Source organism: Neophocaena asiaeorientalis, unplaced genomic scaffold, assembly GCF_003031525.2.
Source record: "Neophocaena asiaeorientalis asiaeorientalis breed wild unplaced genomic scaffold, Neophocaena_asiaeorientalis_V1.1 scaffold389, whole genome shotgun sequence".
NCBI lineage: Eukaryota > Metazoa > Chordata > Mammalia > Artiodactyla > Phocoenidae > Neophocaena > Neophocaena asiaeorientalis.
The window spans coordinates 7,077-32,929 of NW_020172821.1; the positions used below are offsets into that span (position 1 = coordinate 7,077).

Sequence of the window (25,853 nt, forward strand, 5' to 3'; positions counted from 1 at the left end):
GAAACCAATCAATCGTTGACTTCAGGGAGCTTTCTGCGCTCATTCTTAAATAGAAAATAACTGTCATTTGCCTGATACTTGAGTAAAAGCTTACAACATGAGAGAGGGGGAAAAAGAGTGAAAACATATCCTAGTAGAACTAGAGACAATCTAGGGAACAAAATAATTTAAGAAAAACCCTAATTAGTATCCTGAGAGAGGTTTAAAAAGAGCTAGCAACTATAAAATAAGACTAGGGTGTTAATTAAAAAGAGAATGGTCAGAAACAAGAGAGGTCTCTTGGAAATGAAAATATGGTTGCTGAAATAAATTCAGTAGGAATTTAAAAATTTCTCAGTATATAAAAAAGAAAGACACAATGGAAAATGTGATAGAAATATGTTAGAGAGGCTGCATTTGGGAGATCCAACATGTTACTATTAGAAACTCCAGACGCAGACAAAAAATGGAGGGAAGCTGTCAAAGGGCAAGAAAATTCCCCACAGCTGAAAGTAGACATCAGGCCTCAGATTTAAAAGAGCTACTCAAGTTTTGAGCAAGATGAACAAAAACAGGCTCATACCTAGGCACCCTTCATTGTGAAGTTTTAAAATACTGAAAAAATAAAATAAAATAGAATAAAATACTGAGAGGATACATCCATTCCAGAGAGAAAAATACTGGTCACCTAAAATAAAAGAGTTAAAATCTGACTTTATCATAGTTGTCATCAGCAGCACGAATCCTGGAAGGTGTTAGAAAGATGCCTCCAAAGTTTTTCAGGCTCATAATTTTCACCCTAGGGGTTTGTATCCAGTCAAACTATCAGTCATAAGTGGAGGCTGAATAAGATATTTTGTACACAAAGAAATTTGAAAAATTTCCCTCCTGTGCTACATCTTAAGCTATTTATAGAAATAATCGAGCAAAATGAGGCAATAAACCAAGAAGGAAGGTAATAGGGGATTCAGTGCAGAGAGCAGCTAGTCTATATTGGAGAGGCTTCTATTGATTGTGTGACTGAGAGCTTAAAAACACCTTGAGGCATATTGTACTTACTATGTATTAGGCACTGTTGGAAGGGAGGAGGGAGAGGAAGAGAAGGAAATTGAACTCCAGAGGACAAAAGGCTATACTGACATAAACATGAAGCAAACTAAACTATTGTTGATTTTTAACCTACCAATGGTGAGCAAGAGAAAAATCCACTTAAACTTAACACTACAGATGTCCCCCTTTCAGTGACACACAGGGGTAATGACCACCTATCTAATTTGTTGTCCAAACCAGAAATCTTCTAACAATACTGGTCTCCTAATAAAGATAAGCACGAAGGTAACACACACTGGGTGTCTCCCATGTGCCTGTGCATGCATCTATATCTCACTGAACCCCCATAACAGCCCCAAAGAGAGGGACTCTGAGTGTCCCCATGCTGCTGGTGGAGAAATAGACACAGGAAGATTCAATAGTCTATCTACCCAAGATCACACAGAGGGTGGGAGAGCCCGTTTTTAAACCATCTGCCTCCAATTCCAGGTGCCAGGAGCCAGACTCAGCCTACAGGTCTCTTCTGTTGTCCTGGAGGTGAAACCATGTGTAATGATTAGTGAAATCCTGTCTTCACTCATCAAGGTAGCTTGAACACTTGCACGTCCTCCAAGTAACATGTAGCATAAGCAATAAGATGTTTGCCCCGGTATTGTTCAGGAACTTGGAATCAGCTGTGTCTAGTTAGGCTGAGCTGGTTAAGACTGGAGAGAACCACCGATCTTCCACCTGGGCAAGTGCCTTTTGATCTTCTGCCATCAGAGGGCTGAAAACTCCAGCCTGAGAATGTGCTGAGCCCTGTAGCCTAGTTGCCAGCTCAGAACAATGATGAGCACACCTTTTTCCAATCACCTTTCCTCATGCTCCCCATGCCTCATACTGCCCTGCTTCTTTATTCTTTATCCCATAGGTACCCCAACCCCCTTTGGGGAGGAGGATTTGAGACCTATTCTCACGTCACTTCCTCGCTTGGCTGCCTTGTGAATAAACCTCCTCTTTGCTGCAAACCTCATTATCTCAGTGTTTTGGCTTGCTGCGCCTCAGACAAAATGGTTGGGAGCAGTGGTACAGGTCCCTTGCCTGTGAGGGAAGCTGGTTACTAGTAGTCATGTTGCGGATGTTTTCTCCCACTGGAAAGCCAACGTCCTGCTCTTCCAGAAAGAAGGGGGAAAGGCAGGAGCTGGACCCTTGCTCTCAGCGTCACCGTCACCTAGGAGCTTGTTACAAGCACAGAATCCAGGCCCCACCCAGAACTACTGAATACCAGCCTGCATTTAACAAGATCCACAGGAGAGGCATACCCATATTAAAGTTGGAGAGGCACCAAGCTGGAGTCCAAGTAGCTCATCCCTAGGGTCATCCTCTTCTCCGTAGCTAATTAAAATGAAGCAAAGATTCATCCCGAGCCTATCTGTCTCAGTCACTTGGACATCACATGAGCTCATTTAATCCTCCCCAGAACCTGCAAATGAGACTGAGGGTCAGAGTGGTCAAGCACTCAAGGTTCCATAAAAGAACATGACCAAGGCTCACTGGAGCCCAGATCTCCAAAGAAGAAGGCCCCTGAGCACAGCATGGCACCACAGCAGCCCAAACCATGGGCCTGGAGGGTAGGCCAGTGTCCCCATGCAGAGTTCACACCATTTGACAGATGCCCACAGCAGACCACAAGGCAATATGAGAAGTAAGTTCTTAGTGTGGAATCTCTGAGTTTTGAGATTTAAAGAAAAAAATCTTTTCTTGGGCTGGCTAAAACAGTTCTACCAAGGAGTAAAGAGAGGGCATCTCAAGGCCCCTTCTGGACTTAGAATTTAATGCCTATTTTTGAGAACCTCTCCATGCATTTGCTCAGTCCTACGTCAAGATGAAGTGCTCTGTGCCCTAGAAGCTTAGGTTCTAAAAAGGCCACAGATGCTTCATTTGCAAATATTTTCTCCCATTCTGAGGGTTGTCTTTTGGTCTTGTTTATGGTTTCCTTTGCTGTGCAAAAGCTTTTAAGTTTCATTAGGTCCCATTTAATCAGATGATTGCTTACTCACCTTGCTTTATTAAGAATACCGCTAGAGGCTTCTATGCCCCTAGTAATAAAAATGCATTTTCAGGCCCATTCAAACCAATGAAAATCCATGTTTTCAGAGCACAAGATAATGAAAATTCTCTCCATCAGCGTCTTTTACTACTTTTAATCTGTTAACACACCCTAAGTGTCTCAGATGAAAGGTACTGTAGCGGGAATTGCCATCGCTAACAGCATTCCATACAGGTAACTCTTGATTGTTCTAATTTCTCAAAAATTTGGACACTTTTACTGCCTCTATAACATCTCTAGGGTGTGTGAAAGAATAAAAGAGCCTGTACAATTTATTTCTCAAAATATACACAGAAATATTTTGCACATACAAACAGGGAAACCTTACAAATAATGTATGGGGAGCAATGTAATGTCGATAACAGAACTACTCATTTCGAAAGACAACACCGTCACCAAGTGACCCCTCACCAAAACTGACAGGGAATTTTTAGGGGCCGCCAAACCAGAGGTGGAGATTTATAGGAACCTGGGATGTTTGAAAAATGGTTTTGGACGACCTCCTTGAGGAAGGCACCAAGCGTCATCCCAAATTGCAAAAATGGCTCCAGGTTGACTCCTTGTGTCCTCACTCTTTGCAATGTGACATTCCAACTTCTCCTATCAAGAGGCAGAGTTGATTTCCCCACCCTTTGAAGTTAGGTGACTTGTCATGGCCAATAGAAGGCAGCAGAAACGATGGTGTGCCAGTTCAGAGCTAGGTCCCACGATGCTTCTACTCTCCCTCTCGGAGCCCTGCTACCCCCATGAGCACAAGCCCCAGTTACTAGCTGGGGCATAAGAGGCAAGTGGCCCAGTCAGGCCCCCGGCCCGGCTACAGCCAGCCCCCAGCTGACCCCACAGGTGTAGCAGCAATTCCAGCCACGATAAGCAGGGTTTTGAGGAAGAATTAAGAGCATAAGCGTATGCTATAATTTATAAACCACTCTGTCAACCTATGACATTATTTTTCAAAAGCATTTTTGTTATTTTGAATCCCTGGGTGGACATATTGAAAACAGCACTCCAGTGATTGTTGGAGAGCAAAGGATGCAACCTGAAATTGAGAGTAAAATATATTAGTTTATCCAGATTCACATATTTGTATAAATTACTAGAAAATCATCTTTAGAAAAACAGACATGAACGAAAAAAACAGTCCAAAGAACACGGGTGAAGAAACATGTCAATTTAACACTAACTAGTACATCAAAGATGTAACAGAAAGTATATGTTTGGTTCTCTGTATAATGTTGTATAATTTTCATCACAAAAGCATTATTTGATTTGTACATACTTGGAAGAAAACAAAGCATTAAGATTATCTGCTGGTGTGAAAACTGGCCCCTATACACAGAGGGCAACGAGAGACTGAAGAAAGAGGCAGCTCACTCTAGACTAGTTAGTGGCAGTTTTAACAAGCAAGGGAACCTGCTTACAAGGTTTGCCTTGGTCAGCTGAAAGACGAATAGATCTCAGCACCCACCCCCCAGAATCTTGAGTTTACACAGAGACCTTAACAGGGTTCAGTCACATATACTGTCCACACGGTCTCAATAACACATTACTCTCTCAAGGCTGAGTTTTTGAAAATGGTTTCCACTGTGGGAATGGTGGGCAGAATGCACATTCCAAGGTCAGGGGAGGGGGTGAGGAGTCTCTGATTGCCCGGGTCCAGCTCTCAGGTCAACTGGTGGTCATGCCCTCTCAATGGCCTCCTCTGACATTTCAGCAAGGAAGGATGCCAGAAAAGATAGCCCAGGGCAGAAACCACTCAACTTGTTATCATGAATGCCAGAGCAACCCAAGCAAGTGGATATACGAGCCTACGTAGGGACTGGAAGCCGGAAGCATTTGGGGACTACACCTGGGCTGGTACTGACCTCCCTCCCCAAAGGGACAAGGAGAGCAGAAACCTGGATGGAGTCAAGAGAGAGAACAAAGAAAGGCAAGGCTGGATATGGAGCAACGTGTGGATCCAGGAGCATGTGTCTCAGAACTGCCGGGGGCTCTGCAGACCAGCTGCATCCCCGTCCTCCTTGATCCTCACTGGTATAATTAACTCAGGGTGGGCTCATTCCGGCTGCCAAGTCACTTCCACCTGTCCATGGAGTTGACAGTTACTTCCTCACCGTGAACCAACCTCCCTGGACCTAACAGCTACTGCAGGAGGCGGTAGTGGAGAGCAAGGTGACGACAACGACCAGATGCGAAGGAGGAAGAGACGCTCAGTGGACCGACTGGGTGGATTGATGGTGTGGGGTTAAGTCTGCAGAGCTAAAGGGGCCAGATATAGAAAAGGAAAGGGGAATTATGAGGATATAGTCAAGGCCCATCGTATGGATATTTCATCCATATGTTGTATACAAATTCCAGTAAATTTGCTCTGAATGAAAAAGAGAACAAAATTATCATTTAAACCATGTCAGTGACTTTATTTACCATCTCATTTGATGAGCTCATAGCCCAGGGTCAGAGGGAAATGGGAGCTGTGAGTCTGCCATCTCTCAGGCCTCAGAGGCCCCTCACAGCCAAACTACCTCACCTTTTGCACTTTTCAAGCAACATTATTCCTAAGTGTGAGTCACCCTCTTCATCGGATTCTCCAAGAAACAGCAATCTCTCCCAATGAGGAAAAATGGGCTAATTAGGCTTTTTTTTTTTTTTTTATGGTACGCGGGCCTCTCACTGTTGTGGCCTCTCTCGTTGCGGAGCACAGGCTCCGGACGCGCAGGCTCAGCGGCCATGGCTCACGGGCCCAGCCGCTCCGCGGCATGTGGGATCTTCCCGGACCGGGGCACAAACCCGTGTCCCCTGCATCGGCAGGCGGACTCTCAACCACTGCGCCACCAGGGAAGCCCCTACTTCGGTTTTTTGAGAAACAATATGTAGTTGTCCAAAATGGTACCTGCCTGGGGGATTTTTCAAGAAATTTAACCATCAGTAGTGATTTGTTTGTCTTCACATAATGTATGACCCAGATGTGCTGAGAAATAAGAAAATGATGAACGAATCAAGGGCAGCTGATCCAAGGAGGCAAGGGGCAACTTCCACAGCCTACGTGTAAAGCTAGAGAAAGGGAACATCCAGCTGGTGGGAGCTGAAGACAGCGGCCGGTCCTCCTTGGGCTCGGGATGCCATTCTCTCTTCCTACATCTTCACACTCTCCTTCTCTGTTGGCTCCTCCCAGCCAGAGTTAAAGAGCCACAAGGAAATGCCCTCCTCCATTCTATTCTCCTGTCCTTCTATCCACCCCTCCCTTCTTTCCCTTTGCCATCAATTTCTTGACTTACCCCCTTGCTCCCCTCCCATCTACACTGCGATCTGGTTTCTGCCCCACTACTCTCATGAAACTGATCTCCTTGAAGCCCCCGATGATTTCTCCATTGACAAGTCCAGGGGACTACTTCTCAATCCATATCTATGTGACCGCCAAGCCGAGTTATATCTTATAACTTGTTATAAGATATAACTTATATAAGATATGTTATATCTTATATCTTGTAAGTTACATCTTATAAACAAATGTCTCTGTCTTGAAAACCTCCTCCCTTGGTTTCTGCGTCACCCAACGCTCCTAACAGTTTTCTGTCTCTCAGCACCCTCCCAGTCTCTTGCTGAGCTGATCCTCCTTGGGGTTTCTCAGGGCTCTGTATTAGGCTCTCTGCTCTTCATCCTCTATGCCATCTCCCTGAAGGACCTCATCCTCTCCCCTAGTTTCCATTACCAGCTAAGTCTGTCTCCATCTAAGACCACTCTCTGCACCTTTCAATCAAAATACGACTTCCTGTTAAACGTCTCCATTTAAATGTCTCATAAGGCACCTCAAATCCAACACGTCCGTATTACTGAATGTCCACTCAGAAAAACAGCCCATGACAGGCAGTTCAATACGACAAATTTCATATGGTGATGAAAAAGCTAAAAGGCCAAATGGGATGGTGAGACATCCCAGAGAGTCACAGCAGAGTAAAACCACACCCGCCCCACTGCTGGGCTGGGGGGCAAAGAAGGAAGTGGTGTTGCCACAGCTGCCAGGCAGGAGCTGGAGGCACAGAGGGAGTGGCTTCCTGGTGGGGCAGCCACTCAGAGCAAAGCGGCCCCCAGCCCTGCTGCAGCTGCCCGAAGAGAGAGCGGAGGGCGAGGGAAAAATCCGTTGGCTTCTCCCATCCCCCTGCCCTCCAACCTCTGGCCAATGCTTTCCATTGGCTGAACCTACCTGGAAAAGAGTTGGCGAGGAAGTCTGGGCGATGGGGTTTGCAGGATCAGCCCTGTGACGCGGAGCAGAGCAGTGGAAAGGCAGGGAGCCAGTCTGAGGCAAACAGGCAAATGGCACTGCAGTACCCACTTCTCCCTGCCTCTCCTGTCCCGCTGAGTGGAACCACCTTCATACACGACCTTTCTCTTCCCTCATCTCCCACATCTACCCATCCATCCTCTAAGTAGCTCATCCATTCCTCTCTCTTCCTCACAGCCACCGCTATCACCCACTATCGTTACTGCAGCAAGCACCGCTCTGCCTTCTCCTGTCTCCAGACTCCCTCTTCTAATCAGTCACTACACTCCAGCCAGAAGGATTTTTCTCAAATGCGTATCTTACGTCACTCTGCGGCTTCAAGTCCTACAACGGCTGGCCTCTTGTGCTTAGGATCCAGTCCACATTCCATGGTAGGACTTCATCGCGTCTCCAGTCTCAGTTCCCCTGACATACTCCTCCACCCTCCACATTCCCACATCCTGAACCTCAGGCCCCTGAATTTCCTGGGGCGGATCTCAAGTCAGGGCCTTCACACATGCTATTCTCTGTCTTCACAGAGCTATCCCCTATCCTCCACCTCTTCTGACTTAAACCCTCTCGTGTTGGCCTCAAAGGCAGTGCTTCTAGGAAGACTTCCCTGGTCCTTCTCACGTGTGTTCCCTTGCACCCAACACTTTCCCCGGTGGTAGGGTTATCAGATTTAACAAATAAACCATGCCAAGTTTAACCGGGTGTCCTGTATTTTATCTGCAACTCTACCTGATAGGCCCTTGTCCCAGAGTATGACAATTGCATGTTGACATTTTAATTTCCCTACTAGGCTCCAAATTGCTTAAGGATAATGATTTTGTCAATATGATTCCCCATTTTGCTAAATAAATAGGTAAGGTTGTTGGATGAATGGATCAGTGACTTGCGGATGGGAGTTTTTACTTGAAATCATATAGAACTAGACTTCAGCCCTAAACAGGAGAGATGCTTAAGAGACTAAAAGGAGGCTAATGACAATTACTCACCCAAGTGGAGCCTCCTAGGTTAGGTCTGGGCCAGGCTCTCAGGGTGTAAGAGAAGAATATGGAGGTGGGAACTGTACACTAAAGGGAAATGACAAGAAGGTACAACTGGAAATGATTATTTAAAGCTTTCAGCCTGCACAAAGCTAACAGACTAACTTCAGTTGGTTTGGGGACTGCTCTGACTCAGTTGTGAGTCCTTCACACAGCTGGAAAGTTTATGCTCCTGCTGCTGGGGTTAAAACAGTGGAAAAGGCCAGAAGGGTGATGCCAAGGATCATCGTACTCTTTTTACCTTGCGATGGTTTCCTAATAGAAAGCTTAAATCTTGCTATTTTCAGACCCGGTACCCAAGGGCAAGTATGTAACAAATATGAAAAAAGTGAGAAAGGTGGAAGAAAGGCAAATTAGAGCATACCATCTAAAGAGGCAGCCTCTACTGGCTGCAGACAAACCTCCATGCTGATATGCACGCCCAAATTTTCTCCCCCTTCAAGGAAAGACAGGAATCAAGATGTTAGTGCTTCATCTCATGATTTTTTTTTAACGTGCCCATTAAGTTAATAAGTATTAAGTGGTTCAAACAAAACACAACTGTAAGTTTATTACTCTGTGCGGGCTTCCAACACTCCACTGTGGAATCAACATGTGTCTCCAGGCTGAGATTCCCCTCAACTTGCAAACCTTAGGCAGATGCTGATTCAAATCCCAGAAGCCTCTAGTTGAAAATCAATGTCTGAGATGCTCTGCGGAATCTAGGGAAGCATTTGCTAATTTGCTCTGCGGCGAAATCTTCTATCAATTATCAATCAGGCATGAATGTAGATAATTTTCCCATGCTATCAATATAGTCATCTATATGTTTAGTCAACGTTTATTGAATATTGCATAGGGAAGGTTTGGTGGTCAGTAAATAGTGGAAAGAAGGCCCAGAAGAACGGGTTACACTCAGGTTGAAATCCAGCACCAGCAGGTACAAGGCATACCAGTTATTTATATACTTATCTACTACTTCCATCCTAGTTGGTTAACAGCCTTTGCCCCAGCCCTAGCCCTGTGGCCTCAGACCCCAGCAGTGGGCCACTCATCTGTGGCCACCTACGGTGAGCTGGTGCTTTCCTGTAGTCATCCTCCTTTGGCCACTTGTAATTTTGCCCTCTCTAGGGTACCATACTAGTTGTTCAATATTTTGAGCATCACACACCAACTCTCCTAAGAGAAAGTAAAGGGATAAATGTCCCCCCAAATGCTCACTTGCCTTTTGTCTTTCCCTAACCTCTTTTCTTGATTAACTCCTGCTCGACCATTCGGATCTCAACTCAAATGTCACTTCCCACTTCTCTGTCTGGACTGTGTCCCCCTGACAGTCTCACAGCTCTGTTCTTTACTTCATATCTTGTATCCATTTGCTTATTTGTTTGTCTGCCTCCCTGATTAAGCTGTAAGCTCCATAAGGGCAACAGAAAGCAGGACTTATCTGGCAAACTGCATAGGCTTCCATAGGGTTTAGGTGGGATTGGCCACCTACCCGGCTCCAAGCATGTATTGTATTCCAGCAATACAGGTAGCAGGTTTGAGCTGCATTCCAGCTAGGTAGCAGGTCCCTTCCTCCGGGTCCTACTCATTGGCACAGGAATGAGAACCTGACCTAAGGCAGCCCAAGCAGAGTGAGGCTGGACACTCTGGCGGGGAAAGCAGAGCTACGGACCTGTTCTGAAGATGCAATGTCACCAATGTGGTTATCATGAAGCATGACATGAAGGAGGACAAAGGCACAGAGTCCTAGAAAGGTGGCTCCAAAGAATACACACCATGGGCCTCTGGAGTAAACCAGACCTGGGATGGCCCTTGTCTTTGGACTTTTCAGTTACATCAACCTATATATATATATATTTGCTTTAGCCAGTTTGGACCAAGTTTTCTATCTATTGTGACCAACAAAATCCTAACTGATATGTCTTGCCCCTGTATCCACAAGAACCTTGCTCATGGAAGACACCATATCTTGAACAATATGCCATTGGGAGAACTGGGGATGGCTTCATGGGGGAGGCGACTGGGTAACATCAGCTGGAGCCTTAATTTGAACATAGTTCTTTAAAAAATATGTTAGACTGACCTAGATTTAAATGCATCAGAAATTCAGGAGCATTTTCCCCGGTGTGTTTTACAGCAGAATAGGTGCTACCTGAGGTTATTAACCTGCTCACCTGTCATTTCCTAAGAACTCCTAAAGATTTCTGCTTCAATCTCTGGACTTTCAACCTAAAGAAACTATGGTTTTAAACTGGGGGAAGGGAACAGGAAAGAATGATTCAGCCTCTGTCTGCTTTTTACTGTGCTGGATAAGATCATTATTTTTTTCCCCCAGAATGACCTGTAACATTTCTTACGTTTCAACTTCATTTCTTACGTTTCAACTTCAAGTTTCATTTCTCGGGATGCCTATGGCTTTTCACCTGGCTAGATGGAAGCCAAGATTTTACTTTTCTCTTGGGGGCTCTTCTGCTAGGCTAGAATCATTAGAAGCAACTTTAACTTTAGGTTGTTATATATATCACATCTTTCAAAGCATAATCAGGCTCTGTAGTTCATGATCTGGTTATTAGATTAAAGGTCTGTGTGGCCAAAGGGCTGTACTTCTAAAACTATTGAGAAATAAACAAAGTTGACTAGACAGGGAAGGAAAAGTCTACAAGTTGGTCGCTATATATGGATCAGGGGATTCTTTTCCTCCTTCCCTCATTCACCATAAAGCACGCTTGCCCATACTGTTCACATTCTCAAAATGTTTGTTACTCTCAGGGCTCCTGGAATATATATCCTCCAATGGTTGCCTTTTAACTTCTCAATGAACTGTTCTGCACACCTCTGCTGCTTATATTTTAGGATTTTTTTTTCCTTTGGGAGAGAGAAGAATGGCTTGTAAAAATACTAGTGGAAAATAAGCATTAAGAATCACTTCACCTTCTCCATCAAATAAATCCACCTGAATTACCAGTTCTATGAACCAGATATGTAATTCAAATGTTTGATGAAGAACAGAATACTTTGAGTCTCAAAATATCTCTCCATAAATTACTTATTAACTACAAAGGGACAAATAATAACTTGACAGTGGAGAAACTTCGTGGGCACCACCTTAACCAAGATACTAATGAGACAGATGACCATTACGTGGCTCCTGTAAGGATGCACAGAGAGACACACCGTCACCTCTGTGGAACCCCATCAAAAGCACATAACATGAAACAACCATGAGGAAACAGAGGACAAACCCAGACCGAGGATCATTCTACACAACAACCAGCCTATACTCTTCACAAACTCTCAATAATATGATGAACAAAGAGGCTGAAGAGTTATTTCATATTTAGACCAAAGTGACACGAGAACTAAGTGCAACGCGTGACTGTAGACAGGTTCCTGGGCTGAAAAAATTAGCCATTAAGGATGTTACTGGAACAAGTGGCAAAATTTGAATATGGACAGTAGATCAGTCAACAGTATCATTGTTAAATTTGTCTTAGACCACTGTGCTGTGGTTTGGTAAGAAAATGTTGTTTCACTTAGGAAGTAATCACTATTTAGAGGGAAAAGGGCACAAGGTCTCCTTACCCTTAAGGGGTTCAGGAGAAAAAAACATGTGTATATGGAGAGACAGTGAATGCCAAAGCAAATAAAGCTAAATATTAATAATTGGTGAATCTAGGTAAAGCATATACAAGAGTTCTTTGTACTAATCTTACAGCTTTTAAGTTTGAAATTATATCTATAACTATATATCTACATCTATATAGATATATAAAATCAACACACACCATTCAAAATAAGTGCATTAGCCTAAAATCCAGCCTATTCTTCAGGTATTGTTAGGCAATCTGAAGAGAGACAAAGGCTAGGATACCAACAGGGATTGGGTCAGTATATTCATTCATTAGGACCCTGAGTACATTTCTACTAACTTAAATTATGCTTTCATTTGAATAAAACATTTTGGACTGCCTTAAACTTAGTGCCAATTACTTATACATTTAAATGCTCAAAGTATGAATTCCATACTTTTCCCCAAGTGAGGCCCAAGGCGGTCAATATTCTCGTATGCTAACAAGTAAGCAAGGCCAATTTCTGTAACGTAACTATAGGACTTTTTTCTAATATGCCCAGTTCCCTATTTTCTTAGAAAATCCAATTTGCTCTGGGATTTCAAATACTACAGGTTCTTGTTTTTGTCACAACAAATGAACTATTTTATTCTTAAGCTTCTTAAAAGAAATTCAAGAAATCTTTGCTCACTGCTAGCTTTCCCAGCTCTCTCCCTCTCCTTGATCAAGCTTTTCCACCCACTCTGGAATAATCCAGGGGTAATTAGAACTTACCTTCTTTAGCCCAAAAGGAGCCAATTTATCATAAACTATCATGGATTCTGATTCTAAATTACCAAGAGCCCAATTACTAACAGAGGCAGGGAATCTTCTTTGCAATTAAAGTGATTGACTTCTTTGCAGACTCAGTAGCATTTCACTTTTTAATTATGTTCAGTCTGATCAAATGTGAGAAAATTCTTCCTCATTTTATTTTCCTTCCAAAGAACACGATACAACAAACATTAATCCCAGAGTGATACAAGGCCAGACCTACAAGGGCCTTCAGCAGGGCTGGACATCTATCAATGGGTCTTGTCCATTTTATGGGGTCTTAGTGGTTCCTTAAGCTCTAAAGGGAAAAAAGGGACTAATTATTTGTTACATCACATAGTTCACCTAAGGGCTTGCCAAACCTTCCAGCATCTGCTAAGTTGTGACAAGACAGCATTAGATATTTAGATGAACAGAACAATTTTGTTTCTTGTGCAGGCAAAGAACAGAGCCACAGTGCTGGGGATGAAGCAGTGTGTGGAGGTAAACATAAGCAACATGGGAACAAATCTGTTTTTTCTCACTTAGGTGGTATTAACATGATTATGTGTTGTCAAATTTTGAAAGAGAAAAATAGTCAAAATCAGCTTGAAAGAAGGACACTCTGGAGGATACAAAGGAACATGAGGTCACCAAGCTTTACACAGATTTCCCAAGGGCTGAAAGACAACTGTCTGTCCACCTTGCTTTTAACCTTAAAGACTGGCCAGTTGTGGCTGCCACAGCCTGTTGACCCGGGACCTGCAACCTTATCTCCCCTTCCCCTCTCTCCACGTGGTCAGCAGACTGGCGTCCGTTCACTCACTTGAGACATTCAAAGGTCAAGGTTTTCGCTCAATGAGTATCTTCCAGCAATCTGTGCTCCAGACAACAGTGACTACCCTTCGTCCTGGTATGAACACAGTTGCTCACCGTTTTCCAAACACTTTCACACATAAGCAAAGAAGAGTCTGGGAGCCCTCCAAGATTTTAAAGTTTAGTAAAAAATGAAATTACATAGTAAGCTTTTGAAAAGTTAAAACATCCACGTATGTGAGATTGTACCTCTGCCTTTACTGCAGGCTGTTTGTGAAATTCAGGAAGCCCTGCCTTTCCATTCATTAAACAGATAGTCGTTGAGCTCCTCCTAAGGGCAAGGCAGGATGCAAGGTGATGGAAGTGGAGAAACAGGGCTTGTTCCTTGCTCTGATGGGGAAGGCACGTAAGCAGACACCCTCAGCACAGGAAAACACAGAATGGAGGTGCTGTGATGGGATAAAAGGGTCACGCTTATAAGAACAAAGGAAAAGTGCATCCTTCCAATGCAGGAGACACAAACAAGGTCAGGAGGTTGGCAGGTGTCTTGAAGGAACGTCAGTCTTGCTGAGCGGGGGCAGGAACTCCAGGCTTACCAGACATAGCATGGGAATATATGCATGCCACATTCCAAGAACCAGAAACACAAGAAAGAAGAAGCCGGACCAGACACCACAAAGCTGTGACCATTAGGCTAAGAAGCCTGGGCTTTTTTATGAACCAAGGAGGAGCATGAAGGGGAAGTGATCGTCCAGCTGGCTGTGCTGGTAGGGGAAGGTGGGGGCAGATGAGGCTGCTGAAATGATCCACTGAGGGCTGACAGAGCTGGCTGTGGCAATGAGAATGGAAATAAGCGGAGATTCAAGAGATTTGGGGCCGGTACAAACCACAGGGACTTGTAACCATCCTATGAATGGATGAGGAAGGAGGCAAAATAGACTCTGAGCACTATTATATGTGAACACTTGGATGGCGTATATAGACTGGCCGGCTTTTGCTGTTTAAACATTTACTGTGAGGGCTTCCCTGGTGGTGCAGTGGTTGAGAGTCTGCCTGCTGATGCAGGGGACACGGGTTCGTGCCCCGGTCCGGGAAGATCCCACATGCTGCAGAGCGGCTGGACCCGTGAGCCATGGCCGCTAAGCCTGCAAGTCCAGAGCCTGTGCTCCGCAACGGAAGAGGCCACAACAGTGAGAGGCCTGCGTACCGCAAAAAAAACCCCCAAAAAACAAAAAGAAATTTACTGTGTTTAAACAGTCACATCCTGCATTGAGCCCTCGTTTTAAGCTCTTCAAACATCCCTGAGATAAGTGGGGGAGTTATTTCAATCCTCCTTTTTACAGATGAGAGAACCAAGACTGGCAAGGCTTAGCCCTAAGCAGGAAACCCAACTAACTCAACTAATTGGTGCAGAGCTGGGACGAAAGATCAGTATAGTCCTCATTACACAATCCAATGAAACACGAAGATAGCTCAAAACTGTCCTAGTGGCATGTTTCCAGCCTAAGTGGGACAAAGTTCATACAACTTTATACCGTGAGCTGTGTTGTAAGGTGGTTTGTTGATAACGGCCATTCCAAAAGCCAACAGAAAGCTACCAGTATGCTGAATCATTAAAAACATGGATGTACAGGACTCAAGTCTTACACATTTTTGAACAAAATACCCTTCACAGATGCTATTTTTAGACTCAAGTTTTCCCAAAATAAAGTTTTTAAAAGAACAATCTGTCTAAAAAGCATGAAAAGAAATTCACTGACAAAGGCTTAGATGTTTTAGGACTTTAATGTCCTTCACACGGTCAACATAAAACACTGACAGTGGATGAGCAATAGGGGAAAAGACTCTTCAGCAAAGATCTTCCCGAACTCACAGCATCACTGGTCAAACACCATAAAGAGAACAGTCACGTGAACAAATGGTAAGGGAAGTTAACACAGATTTTTAGTTTGACAGCATAACTGAAAAACAAAACCAACCAACCAATCAATCAACCATTCTTCTACCCACTGAAAGGAAAATAAAGGTGAATCAGGAAGCCTCCAAATCTTGTGAAGCAGCTTAAAAAGGGAAAGGGGAGGGGGAAGGGGAGGCACACAATTGTTGAGAACGTAACACTCTAATGCACAAGGTCAGGGATCCTAACAAATTCTCAAAGTCTCAACATATACCAACAAGAACCGTATTATTAGAAATATAAAGGCACAGAGATATAAATGCATACAGATATAAAGTATTTGGTATTAAAAACAGACCTTGCTAGATAAACATATAGTATGTCACTTTTATCGCTTTATGAGAATAACCGTATAAAGAAAGAATCCAGAAGACCCCACTGCTGTCATCTTGCAAAGGATCAAAATTCAGCACCTAGAGGACCCCACCCACCCTCCATGCTGTGTGTCTGTGTGTCTCTAAAAATAATAACCTGCAATTTGCATATAATTAAACCCACAGGCAGCTTTGAATATGAGATCTAGGCAGAAAAAGTAGCAGCAAAGACAACAGTAGCTGGAATTTGGTAGAAAAGCAAGAGAAGACTTTTTAAAAGCTTCCAGTTCAAGTCAGAATTAAGGTTAAGTTTCAACAGCTTGGGATAGCTGTGGATGTTTTGCTGTTCTCTGAAAAAAGAAGAAAATCTATCATAAGCATGTTCATTCGAGAAAAATACTGTGTTTCTTTAGTCATGCCCAAGTGACTTTCAATTTTGTACATTGTTCAAGGGCAGAGTGTATATTGGTTAGGATGTGCTCATAGCTGGTGCATCTCCAAAAAATGCTTCATGAAGGCTGCCAGCTTCTGGACATCTTCGATGGTGACAGCATTATACAGAGAGGCCCAAATGACTCCCACGGACCCAGAAGAACCACCAATGCAGTCGTTAAGAACAGGAGCATCTGGTTGAGCATCAAGATGACCCTCCTTCCCGTCACCAGTTCCTGCGAGAGTCACGGCACCTGAGGTCATCATGTCCACCCTCCCACCTGAAAGCCCCCGCAGGTGGCCAGGAGCGTCACACATCTCAGTCATTAGAAAATTCCTTTCCAACGCAGTGAAGGACCGTCACGCTCACATGGAACCTAGGTTAGCTCAACTCTTCGATGAGCCTGCTGTGCATGGGGCAGGGAGCGGGCAGCTATTCTCATGCGTGAGAACGTACATCTTTCATGGAGCTCACAGAATTAACTACTCTCTCTGATGTTTGGGGGAGCAACAGTGTCTGTTCTTACACTGAACAGGCTTGTGCCAGCTGCACCAGACCTGGGATGGCACCCTTTGTGCTGTCAGAGCAGATTTTCAAAGGAAATTTTGACCAAAGCTCCTAGAAGGTGTGGCCCCACCATGCTCTCGGCCGTGGAATCGTGCTAAGGGGTCTGTAAGCAGCAGCAGGAGAACTCCCGTAACAAATGGTCTTTCCCAACTAGTTATAATAACTGCTACTCCAGGATGGGCAGGCTCCTAGATGTGTCTCCTTCAGCGTCTGAAAACTAAACCAATTCTCTGACAAGCTTCTGGATGGGACAAGTACTCACCACCTATGCCCTTTCAGGGAGATGATATTGAGTTCAAGAGCTCTGTCGAGAAATCTTTTTTCTAAAGCATTATCTCCTTTGGTGTTGCCAATGCGGAATGGAATATTCATCCTGCTTCTATTGGGGGCTCCACTGGACATCTGAAAAACATGTCTTTTGTTCCAGCTATTTTTCTGCAATGTGCAACTGCCATTAACAAAGAAAAGTTTTAAAAACCATTTTCCAGATGCAAACAAGAGATTAAAAAAAAGATCTGTGCCAGGACATTTATAATTTACTTAGGGAGACCACTCTTGCATATGGAACAGTGAGTTAACATTCTCTTATATGACTCATACTTAATTTCCAAAAGTTTCAGTTTCCTCATCTGAACATTGGGAATAATAATAATATCTCCATTTCATACTAGTTATGATAGTTCAGTGGTACAACATATATGAAACTTCCAACCCATGGCAGTCACACAGCAATGTGAATGACCTTTTCTCTACAAGGCTGCAGAGAAAAAAAATAAGTTGGTCCAAATAGTGGCTGTAAGATTTAAAAATAATGAGCAGCAGCTTTCAAAGCACTTAAAACACAAGCTGTGTGACCTTGAACAGGTTACTAAACCTCTCTGTTGTGCCTCTCTGATATGAGGACTAAATGGCCACAAATTCTCTGCAGCCCTCCCAGCAAGAGGTGGGTTGTAGTGCTCCACACCTTTTGAATCTGGGCTGGCCTTGTGGACTTGCTTTGACCAAGAGACTGCAACAAGAGTGACGCTGTGCAACTTCCAAGCTGAGGCCTCAAGGGGTATGCAGCTTCTATACCTGCCCTCTTAAAACATCACTGCCATGTAAGCAAGCCCGAGCTAGCCTGCTGGAAATAACAGGCCCAGCCCACAGCCATCACCAGCTGCCAGACAGATGAGGGGGGCCATTTAGACTCTAGGTGGATCACCAGATGACTTTGGTTGAATAAGTGATCTCAGATGAGACCAGCAGAAAAAACCACACCCCACTGAGCCCAGCCTGACCTGCTGACTGAAAAGAATCCTGAGCAAAAGAAATGGCTGTGGTTTTAAGTCACTGTCTTGAAGTGTTCTATGATGCAAAAGTAGATAACTGATAAAATTCAGAACAGCATCTGGAACACATTCAATGCTATGTAAATATCTATTGAAGTCAATAAATTTGTCTTTTTATTCTCAGCACCTTGCACAGGGCTCATACAGACTCTCAAAAATGAATGGGTCAAGTTTCATCTAGGATACGTTAGTATTGGACTTCAGTTTCTGATTTGGAAAGTAAGCAAGCCAAAATTATCTTCCACTGACAACCAAAGGAGACAAACAGAAGAAGAGCTGACATGCTATTCTGGATTACAAGGAAAATATGTAATAACTCTCTCCATTTTCTCAAGCACATCTTGTTTTATTCTTCCACTTCTACAGGGTGGGATTCATTAAAAGTAAACAACAAAGAAAAGCAGTGTGAGGAAGTCCCCATTAAAAGCTATGCTCGCCCCTCAGGGCACACACATAATTCCTGTTAAAGTTGATAGGAGTCAAGTGCACATTGACAGACAGAAGAGACACAAGCAGGGAAACCAAGTATCTGGTAATAGGCTTTGAGCCTGAATTCTGGGACTCCCTTTGTACAGGTAGTAGGTATCCTGGTTGACATTTACATTAAAAATTTAGTGTCTGCCCTCTTTGATATTCTGCTGCCTCAGGTTCCCCAGGCGGCAGTCCAATTATAGAGCTGGAGCAGCAAAAAGGACATGTGATTTAAGGGGAAAAATATTAAAAAGGGGAAGAATTAGAAACCCGGATTTACAAAGAATCTGTATTTACAGTCATCCCCCCCACATTTATCCATACTACTGTGAACGTAGGTGGTACCATGACAGCAACAATGTCGTAACAAGTAGAAACTGAAGATTAAATTTGCACGGTGCACGAGAGTGTCCCTGTTGTGGGGCTGAGGGAAGGAAGAAAAAGATGAAGGGGAATTGGCTGCTCCCAACCTAGCAAGACGGCTGTGGAGGGAATTCAAATTCCACGGGACAAGCGCTGTGGAAGCACAGAGCTGAGCAAGTAACTCTGCCAGAGAGAAGGTTGAAGGTTTCAGAGGAAGGGAGGTGGGAGGGGTCAGGACAGGGGAGACGAAGGAAGGGCATCTGGCAGAGAACTGTCTCTGCCAAGGCATGGGGGACCCCAGCAAGTTCTCTGCAGCACCTGGGGTGCTGGGTGCCTGGCTGGGGGCAGGACTGCAGACTGTGGAGGGTCTGTGTATGCTGTGATGCAAATATCTAATTTCTGTTTAAATGAATTATCAATGCTTCAATCAGTCAATTAGACAAAAAGTCAGGTAAGACTTTAAAATTGTCTAATTTAAAATGCAATTCTCAAGTAAACATGGACCAGTTGCTGGACTTTTCCACCAATCTGTCTTTCCCCCTGCCAGTGGCTTTATATGTTATAGTTCATATGTTAACATTACATTTTATTAATGTTAACATATATGTTTAAAATGTTTCATCTATCCTTCTGCACTAACTTTTTCAGGTGAACACTGAACTGACTTCTAGATATTTACTAATTTTTGTGACTACTGCGTATGGGATCTTTCCTTGTTTTTTGTTATTTCTGGAGAATGGGAAAGTAACTGACTTTTACATATTTAGACATAACCGATCACAATTCTGAACATGATCATTTCTAGTTTTTCCACTGATTCCTGCATTTTGAAAAAACAGTCATTATCATCTGTGATTTTTATTGTCTCCTTACTAAAGGCTCTGGAACCAGTTCCCCGACTCTCCCCATGTTCTTATCCTGCCTGATCCCACTTCCCCGCTGCACATGACCCTAACCTGTCTGCGCTGCTGTAAAACACTGTCTGTTCACAGGGTTGTGAAGATAATAAAATGTATTATTATCTGTAAAGCGCCAAGGGCTCTGCATATTTAATTTTATTTTGGGGTTGTCACTAGACACATCACATGCTTCCCTCTCTTTCCTAAGGCCTGGACCCCCATGAAAGTGAGAAAAGGTGACCTCAGATATGGATTTGATCACTTCAACAGCTTTATCATATTAAAATTAATATCATTAATATCTAATACATATTAAACACTATGTGTCAGGAACATCCTAGGTGTGTTCCATAAGAACCACAAATAATATTAACAGCTACCATTAAGGAAATAATTAACTGTTAAGGCTATTTTAATTTTAGCACATCGGAAAACACAAGGGGTATAAGTTCTAGTAGCATTAAAAAAAAGAAAAAGTTACCAATTCTAATAGTAGCTTTTCCTTTTCGACCACTTCCCAAAATTATAGTTCTCTTTTTCTGTCTAGCAGCTTTAGATGTTTCCTTCACCGATGGAGAAGTTATCCACAGGTACTGAGAGAGAAATAATAAATATGCCATTTAAGTCACAGGTAATCTATGAGGGTTTGATCTTCATTGGAAATTAAGATACTTTAAGTTAATAAAGGTTTTCAATCTGCATTTCTGGGAACCTAAACTAAAGCATCACACAACATTTTCAAAAACAGAAAAGCCATTTCATGTGACTAAAAACTTAGTTTTAAGATGGCAGAAAGTACCTTGATAATATTCTTTTAAGAAAGAAAAAAAAACAAGCCATTAAAGAGAAATTCTTCCGAAAGAACTAAAACAAGTTATATACCTTTGACTTGGCACTCCTTCCATCTGGAGGACTTTTTTGATAACTGCTTTTATCACAGAATGATCTAGAGTAAAATAAATTGAAGTTAGAGTAATTATTTCCCAATGAGTGGCTATTTCCATTTAAAACCAAAAGCCAACTAATTACTGCTTTTCCCATAAAATTAAATATGAAATCTACATTATGTAATTATACACTTATTTCCCCCTTTGTGTATTCTAATTTCTTCCTCAGAAACCTAAGATGCCACCTTGCAGACTGCCCCAGTGGCTACTATTTTGGCGGCAGCAAAGGTCAACTTTAAACATTTTGCATCTAAAGAGGCTTTGGACACCTTTGGATAGAAAGTATAGTCTGAGCACTGTCCAGACACTTAGATACCTAAAGGGCATCCAAGATAACAAACCGAAGTCCTGATATTCCCTCAAAAGCTGCTCCCCATCAGCCCCCTTCTAAGTGATACCACCCAGTTGCACACATAATCATCAACGACTTGTCTCCTTGTTACTATTTCCTTCATACCCCACATCTAATCTATCTGTAAGTCTTGTTAGCTACACCCTCAAAACACAACCTGAATTAAACTGCTTTTCACTTGGTCCAACCTAAGCTAGTCCATAAACATCTCTTTATTTGGACCACTGTGAGAGTCTCCTAACTGGTCTCCCTGTTTCTCTTCTTTATCCCCCCAAGTCTATTCTCTATACCAGGTCACCTTATTGAGATACTATTTGGATCATGCCTTTTTCCACTTCAAAACCTTCTACTCGTTTAGAATAATCCACATCTTTACTCCGGCCTTCAAGACTTTACAAAAGCAGACCCCTGGCTAGCTCCTTGACCTCATGTCATACCACACTCTTCTTCACTCAGTACTCTGGCCATGTTGGCCTCCTTGCTTTCCCTTAAATACTCCACCCACCTACATGACTGCATACGCATTGCCTCCTTGTCCTGGAATGTGCTTACCCCAGTTCTTCCATGGCTCGCTCCTCTCTTCATTCAGGTCTCCATTCAAATGCCACTTCTCCAGTGAAGCTGTCCCCTAACAAACTTATCCAATGGAGTCCTACCTGCCCCTCCTCACGCTCCTTACATTAAGGTATTTTTGCACTTCCTACTGTCTAAAATTATATTACTTATCTCTTTACTCATTTCTATCTGAACTACTTCATTAGAATGTAAGCTCCATGAGGGCAAGACTTTTGTCTATCTGGTTCACTGCTTTATCCCTAGTGCCTAAACCCGTATCTGGCACACAGAAGGTATTAAAAAAATTACTTGTGAAACTGACAAATGAATAAAGTATTCCTTGCAAAAATTCAGAGGTTGCACAAGAAGGAAATAATGCTCTTGGTGGAAGCAGGCTTAGTGTCTAGGTTCACCTCTATTCAGAGTAGAGATAAGAACAATTTACAAGTATAACTCACTTTAATTAGTACATTATCTGCTAAAAACATAAGGGAGTGCAACATTAGAAAAGTACAGTTGATGCTTGAACAACATGGGTTTGACCCTCGCGGGTCCACTGACACACGGATATTTTTCAGTAAATATGTACTATCGTCCTACACGATCCAAGGTTGGTTGAATCCACTGACGATAAACTTATACCCAGATTTTCAACTGCGTAGGGGTCTGCACCCCTAACCCCCAAGTTGTTCAAGGGACAATTGTATACGATGAGGAAAGTTAAACACATTAAGTTTTAAAAATTGTCAATATGTGAACAAATTCTTTTTGTTTTGCTATGTGTTTATCAATTTAAAAAAGTGACCGCATACCAACAAGTGGATTTTTTCTTATATCCAGAATGAGCAGAGCTCTATTTGGTTTCAAGGGTCTTTAGTAAAGCCTTCGCTCCTTCATTGGTGAGGTCACACTGCTGCAGATCAAGTGCTGTTGATAAAACACAAAAGGTCACTTGCTAACTCTATACAGATTTAACATAGAGACAACTCTCATTTTCTCACGTGTGGAAGAGTCCTGCACAAGACCAGTCATGGCAGGTTTGTAATTTTGGGTATGGAAAAAAACAGAAACATATATGCACACACATAATGCATAATCCAATTAAAAAACCTCTTCTTGGATGTGCAATGATAACCCTGCCTTTAGTACCAATAAATCATCCAACATATTTTACAATTACAGAACTGAAGAATTACTGTATACAACCTATGAGCAAAAAACATCACAAAATGAATCTCAGTTCATAACTAGCAATGGCAGCAGTGGCAGTGTAAACCTTACAAGCAAAAACTGGTGGAGCTCAGAAATGCACTGCATTCTTTTGATCGTGATATTGAGCTCCAAATCACACATGAAACTAGTTAAAAGGGGAAAACAAAAATAGAAGAAATGTAATAACTGTTAGTTTTAGAACAAAAAAGACAAGTCTAAGAGGATACAAATAATAATAAATTCGAAGAATGTGTGAATAGAGAATACATACTAAAAACCTATCATGAAAGTATGATGGTCAGGAACTCTCTCCGTAAAAGGTCAGACAAAAATCAGAACAAATGATCATGAATTCTAGTAGTTCTGGGGTTGAGCAACACTCATTTAAACAAAAGGGATCATCACGAAAGCACAGGTATTAAAAAATATTACATGAAAGGAAACTACCATGAGTCTTTTTTTTAAAGTGTTGTGTGGACCATCACATTAAAATAACTGGAGTCTTTCAACACTCCACGACACATGGAAACAGAAAGTCAGACATATGGATCTGACAGGCTATGATACAACCCTTACAAACTCTCACTACAGAAGAATGGACACAGGGTATAATTAACCAACTAGCCAAATTAATACAAACAGCCAGTAAACCTCACCAGTAAATCAAAGGAATACAAAACAAAACAACATGTGGTTATTCTCCTATCAGATTAAGCCAAGACTCTGTAATAAAAGCCTTTAAAAAGTCTATACCCGGGCTTCCCTGGTGGCGCAGTGGTTGAGAGTCCGCCTGCCGATGCAGGGGACGTGGGTTCGTGCCCCGGTCCGGGAAGATCCCACATACCGTGGAGCGGCTGGGCCCGTGGGCCATGGCCGCTGAGCCTGTGCGTCCGGAGCCTGTGCTTCGCAACAGGAGAGGCCACAGCGGTGAGAGGCCCACGTACCAAAAAAAAAAAAAGTCTATACCCTTTTGATCCAACGACTCTCTTTCTAAGAATTTAACCAAAAGAAATAGAGATATAGGTAAGGATATATATCAGAGTACTATTTGTAACTGAAAAACTGGACATAGCTTATATACAAGAATGGATAAGCTATGTGTACTGTGGCATTTTCATATAATGGAACACTGAACAGTCACAAAAAATGATGCAGTAGATGCAAATTTACTGACTTGCTAAGATGCTCATACTAAATTAACTGAAAGAAGTTACGAAATTTGGAGTAATCCTACTTGCATAAAAAAGGGAGAGGTAAAAAAAAAAAAAAAAAAAAAAGGGAGAGGTACTCATTTTTGTAGTTTTACAGTTTTTAAAAGTGCTACAAGCCAGTGTTTGTGAGAGGCAGGCTTCACATCCACTGTTGGGGTGGACTACAAATTGGCATAGCATTTCTGGGTGGTAATTTGGCAATGTGTATGAAGTCTTAAAAATATGTCACACTTAGTCATTCCACTTCTAGTACCTTATTCTACAGAAGTAATCCCGATGGACACAGAGATGTATACAGAATGTATTCACATTGTTTCTGACAGGGAAAAATAAACTGTCTAAATCTAATTGCAAAGAATTGATTAAACTATGGGACATCAATACGATGGAATACTACATGATATATCATTAAGTGAAAAAAGCAGGAATATGAAATAGCAAGTATACTACAATTCTATTTTTGTAATCCCTAAGTGTACAAATATATTTATAGAAAAAAAAAGACTGAAAGTATATACACCAAAATGAACAGTGATTATGTCTGGGTATTAAGATTATAGGTAATTGTTCTCTTGTTACTCTGTATTTTCTGTAAAGAATATATGCAACTCTTAGAGAAAGTTTAAAAGCAACATAAAAGCTATCAGAAAAATCAGGTTTAAAATAATTCCTATCACAACAGTATCATGCCAAAAGCTAAGCATACATCATATTAAAAATTCAATATTTTCAATTTTAGAATTTACCTCTAAGGCATAATTCCTCACTAAGAGATTCTGCAAAAGCACTTGCACCCAGGTCACCAATGAGCGTGTTTGCAGTTCAGAGTGATGCGCCTCAAACCAGCCATACAGTCAAGATCAGGTCTCCTGGAAAGAAGACTCTCAGCCCAGGTTTCTTCGTGCCTTCTGATAGTCTGATATTTCAAAGATTTAATGGGATGAAATTAAGATGCTTGAATAAGGAAACAGGGTGTGCCTACTGAGTATGGCTTATTATGTCAGAGATTTACACACACACATATCAAGCATATATGCCAGGAGCATCAACCTGAGAAATTAAACAGTCAGTTCTGGTTTTTCGAGTCCAGTGACCCAGATTCTAGTCAGTCAGTGATTAGATTCTAGCCACTGGATGTCCTGTTTTTGAACACTTATGTAAAGTTGGACAACTCAATTGCAGTCTATGAATTATTTTCATTATGTTCTAAGTCAGGGAATTGGTTCTAAATTCTATCTTTGCTGATTTCATCATTCTGTCCTCCAATGGCCTCCAAACACCTGACTGGGCAAAACATAAGAAAACTTTTTAATATGCATCTTATTTATTAACAAATCATATACACAAAGTTCCATACATATAATTTATGTACATTATAAACTACACAGATTTTTAAAAAATAATACAAAGGTAAAAATGTTCTAATATTTTCTTTTCCTAACTCCTAAGGCATTATTTTATTTTACTTATTTTTTTTAAAAAATTATTTATTTATTTATTTGTTTGTTTGTTTGGCTGTGCCGGGTCTTTAGTTGCTGCATGCCGGACCTTTTAGTTGTGGCATGTGGGCTCTTAGTTATGGCATGCATGTGGCATCTAGTTCCTTCAGCAGGGATCGAACCCAAGCCCCCTGCATTGGGAGTGCATAGTCTTAACTGCT

The 25,853-nt window shown here is 42.3% G+C and overlaps 1 pseudogene; it reads right to left on the reverse strand.

Moving 5' to 3' along the window:
- Window positions 1-14,781: 14,781 nt before the first annotated feature.
- LOC112397615 (centrosomal protein of 78 kDa-like) overlaps window positions 14,782-25,853 on the reverse strand; it is a 31,238-nt pseudogene continuing 20,166 nt past the window's right edge.